Source organism: Nylanderia fulva, unplaced genomic scaffold, assembly GCF_048542155.1.
Source record: "Nylanderia fulva isolate GAGA-0341 unplaced genomic scaffold, ASM4854215v1 Scaffold976, whole genome shotgun sequence".
NCBI lineage: Eukaryota > Metazoa > Arthropoda > Insecta > Hymenoptera > Formicidae > Nylanderia > Nylanderia fulva.
Genome location: NW_028191108.1, coordinates 5001 through 10000, shown reverse-complemented (window position 1 = coordinate 10000; position 5000 = coordinate 5001).

Genomic DNA, 5000 nt, shown 5'->3' with positions numbered 1-5000 from the left:
TCGTGTTCGGTTACTCGCAAGGGAGTAACTCGCGAGCGAGCCCGAAAACTCGTCGCTAGCTCTTTTTCGCGCGCGCGCGCGTTCGATGCCGAAACACCGACGCGCGCGCGACACGCTCGTATGTGCCATTTTATTTGCCGCCGGTCTTGCTCAGCCGGTCGGCGACACTCTGCTGTGTTTAACGCTATTATGTAAAGCGTACGAGAGAACGACGGAGGCGAGAGTAAACCCCCGACGCCGCCGCCTCTCCTCTTCTTCCTCCTCCTCATCTCCGTTCAAAAATCCACAAGATCAAAATACTAGTGTTCTTATTCTCCCAAATGTTATGATGCGCGGTCTCGAGAGACCGCGCGATTCACCCTGACGCTAGATCGACAATGGCGATGCTTAGACGTCGAGGACTGTTCTGTCTGGTTCGTACGCGTTTAACCGCACACGACCAGCAATAAGATTTCGCTACGGCGTACAAAGCGAGCGGGAAGAAGCAACTCTTCCCGCAAACTCGTATCCGTGGAGTAGATGCTCGGTAAGCGCGACGATTCCGCTGCTGCGTACGAAACGAGAGGGAACCGCGCGGCCAACACACTAGAGGCGTGCGCGCCACATAAGAGCCATTCGGTCTTGCGACACCGACTCGTGGCAATGCTGTGCTCGTAATAAATAAGTGTGCGTTAATTTTGCGCGCGTTCGGCGACGAACGAGAAGAGCCGCACCGTAATCCCCGGCGAAGAGGAATACGAGACGACGCGAGAGTCGAACGTACGTTCTCGCGAGACACGCAACCTCCAAGCATGAGAAGACTTGGCGGCGGCGCGTTCTGCGACGATCGTATATTATTTTATATATTCGTGGTTTCCAAAATCAAACATTTTATATAAATGTTCTCTCTCCGTGTCAGAGTCGCGACTCGACAAAATCCGTTCTCGACCCGTTCGGGCGATTCTTCGTTTGTCAACGTCGAGAGCGCGACACGTACAATATTAATCTCTCCTACCTCTTATAGTACCCAACCGACCGGCCAAGCGGTCGGCGACGGTACGGAGAGCGGTCGAAACACGCCGGAGTGGCGAGAGACTCGAGAAAGTACGTTTACGACTCGTCCGGACTCGCTCGACTCGTTCGACGCGCCGAGCGCGACGTATCTCTTATAGTACCCAACCGGCCGGCCAGGCGGTCGGCGACGCACGGTCCTACGCACGGCCGTATGCGAGCGCGAGCGCCGAAAGGCGCGTTCAATCGAGACATTGTCGCGGAGAGCGAACGATCGAAAAGTCCTATTGTACGATAAAATATTATCACGATAGCCGTATGGCGAATGTCAAACAACGATAATTAGCATTAATTAAGAAGGAAACAAACGAAATGCCGGGACAATAAGGTATAAGCACCGACGGTACCTCCGGGCCGGGCGGCACCTCCGGGTCGGGCGGCACCTCCGGGCCGGGCGACACCTCCGGGAACCACGGCCGACCGGCGGCACCTCCGGGCCGGGCGGCACCTCCGGGAACCACGGCCGACCGGCGGCACCTCCGGGCCGGGCGGCACCTCCGGGCCGGGCGACACCTCCGGGAACCACGGCCGACCGGCGGCACCTCCGGGCCGGGCGACACCTCCGGGAACCACGGCCGACCGGCGACACCTCCGGGACGGGCGGCACCTCCGGACGACCGAATGAACTCTCGTAAGTCAGACGACCGCCGGCGGTACCTCCGGAACACTTAACGACGATTTACGGCGCCGCAACGAGGAGAGCTACGTAAAAACGTTTCGGACGAAAGTTACTTACTATTCGGCGCTCGCTCGACATAAGGGCGCTGTCCGATTACTAACTCGAAACGTGTCTCTCAAACCCACGTGTCGGAGACATATATTTCGAATTATTACGGATGATACGCAACACGCAAGCTGCGGTGACCGCGATTACGGTACGGAACACTCGCCCGATGCGAAATCGCGCGCGCGGCAACCGAGACGGCTCGTTACGGGCGTGATTATACGTGCGGCACCACATAACGGCCGGCGTCAACTTAGGGGACGGACGGCACCTCCGGGCCGGGCGACACCTCCGGGAACCACGGCCGACCGGCGACACCTCCGGGCCGGGCGACACCTCCGGGAACCACGGCCGACCGGCGGCACCTCCGGGCGGGGACACCTCCGGGCCGGGCGACACCTCCGGCGGGCGACACCTCCGGGAACAGGCCGACCGGCGGCACCTCCGGGCCGGGCGACACCTCCGGGAACCACGGCCGACCGGCGGCACCTCCGGGCCGGGCGGCACCTCCGGGCCGGGCGACACCTCCGGGAACCACGGCCGACCGGCGACACCTCCGGGCCGGGCGACACCTCCGGGAACCACGGCCGACCGGCGGCACCTCCGGGCCGGGCGACACCTCCGGGAACCACGGCCGACCGGCGACACCTCCGGGACGGGCGGCACCTCCGGACGACCGAATGAACTCTCGAAGTCAGACGACCGCCGGCGGTACCTCCGGAACACTTAACGACGATTTACGGCGCCGCAACGAGGAGAGCTACGTAAAAACGTTTCGGACGAAAGTTACTTACTATTCGGCGCTCGCTCGACATAAGGGCGCTGTCCGATTACTAACTCGAAACGTGTCTCTCAAACCCACGTGTCGGAGACATATATTTCGAATTATTACGGATGATACGCAACACGCAAGCTGCGGTGACCGCGATTACGGTACGGAACACTCGCCCGATGCGAAATCGCGCGCGCGGCAACCGAGACGACTCGTTACGGGCGTGATTATACGTGCGGCACCACATAACGGCCGGCGTCAACTTAGGGGACGGACGGCACCTCCGGGCCGGGCGACACCTCCGGGAACCACGGCCGACCGGCGACACCTCCGGGCCGGGCGACACCTCCGGGAACCACGGCCGACCGGCGGCACCTCCGGGCCGGGCGACACCTCCGGGAACCACGGCCGACCGGCGACACCTCCGGGACGGGCGGCACCTCCGGACGACCGAATGAACTCTCGAAGTCAGACGACCGCCGGCGGTACCTCCGGAACACTTAACGACGATTTACGGCGCCGCAACGAGGAGAGCTACGTAAAAACGTTTCGGACGAAAGTTACTTACTATTCGGCGCTCGCTCGACATAAGGGCGCTGTCCGATTACTAACTCGAAACGTGTCTCTCAAACCCACGTGTCGGAGACATATATTTCGAATTATTACGGATGATACGCAACACGCAAGCTGCGGTGACCGCGATTACGGTACGGAACACTCGCCCGATGCGAAATCGCGCGCGCGGCAACCGAGACGGCTCGTTACGGGCGTGATTATACGTGCGGCACCACATAACGGCCGGCGTCAACTTAGGGGACGGACGGCACCTCCGGGACGGGCGACACCTCCGGGAACCACGGCCGACCGGCGACACCTCCGGGCCGGGCGACACCTCCGGGAACCACGGCCGACCGGCGTCACCTCCGGGCCGGGCGACACCTCCGGCAACCACGGCCGACCGGCGACACCTCCGGGACGGGCGGCACCTCCGGACGACCGAATGAACTCTCGAAGTCAGACGAACGCCGGCGGTACCTCCGGAACACTTAACGACGATTTACGGCGCCGCAACGAGGAGAGCTACGTAAAAACGTTTCGGACGAAAGTTACTTACTATTCGGCGCTCGCTCGACATAAGAGCGCTGTCCGATTACTAACTCGAAACGTGTCTCTCAAACCCACGTGTCGGAGACATATATTTCGAATTATTACGGATGATACGCAACACGCAAGCTGCGGTGACCGCGATTACGGTACGGAACACTCGCCCGATGCGAAATCGCGCGCGCGGCAACCGAGACGGCTCGTTACGCGCGTGATTATACGTGCGGCACCACATAACGGCCGGCGTCAACTTAGGGCACGGACGGCACCTCCGGGACGGGCGACACCTCCGGACGACCGAATAATTTCACCAAGTCCGTCGCCCGCCGGCGGTACCTCCGGGGCACTTGACGGCGAGTAGCGCCGCTACGAGGAGATAATGCTACGATACGGAAATACGTTTCGGACATAGGTTTCGTACTTTTCGACGCTCCGCACGACCGCGCGACACGATTATTACGATATCTGCTAATTCCCGGCTACCGCTCGTCGGATGCACAATCTTCGAGATTCTACGACCGATACGTGGACGAATGCAGGCAGGATGCCGGTAAGCGAAGCCGGAGTGTTTGCACGAATAAACTTTCCGATGCGTCCTCATTTAATTAATCTCATTTAGCTCGCTCGTTAGCGGTACAAGCGAGAACTCGGGAACAGGCGCAAGTTCGCTCGCGGCGCGTTGCTCTCGCCGGCGAGCGAGAAATTTTTCCAGGCCCGATAGCGGCGTGTTGCCTTGATTAGCGGGCGATACCTCCGGCGGCACGCGCCGCCCGTAACCCAAGTACGATCGCGGCGTGTTGCTTCGTTGGCGGGCGACACCTCCGGCGGCACGCGCCGCTCGTAACCCAAGTCCGATCGCGGCGTGTTGCATTCGTTGGCGGGCGACACCTCCGGCGGCACGCGCCGCCCGTAACCCAAGTCCGATCGCGGCGTGTTGCTTTTGTTGGCGGGCGACACCTCCGGCCGCACAAGCCGCTTTTTCCAAGTTCACTCGCGGCGTGTTGCTTTCGCCGGGCGAGCGACAAATTCTTCCAAGTTCGCTCGCGGCGTGTTGCTTTCGCCGGGCGAGCGAGAAATTCTTCCAAGTCCGTTCGCGGCGTGTTGCTTTCGCCGGGCGAGCGAGAAATTCTTCCAAGTCCGTTCGCGGCGTGTTGCTATCGCCGGGCGAGCGAGAAATTCATCCAAGTCCGTTCGCGGCGTGTTGCATTCGCCGGCGAGCGAGAAATTCTTCCAAGTCCGTTCGCGGCGTGTTGCTTTCGCCGGGCGAGCGAGAAATTCTTCCAAGTCCGATCGCGGCGAGTTGCTTTCGTTGGCGGGCGACACCTCCGGCGGCACGCGCCGCCCGTAACC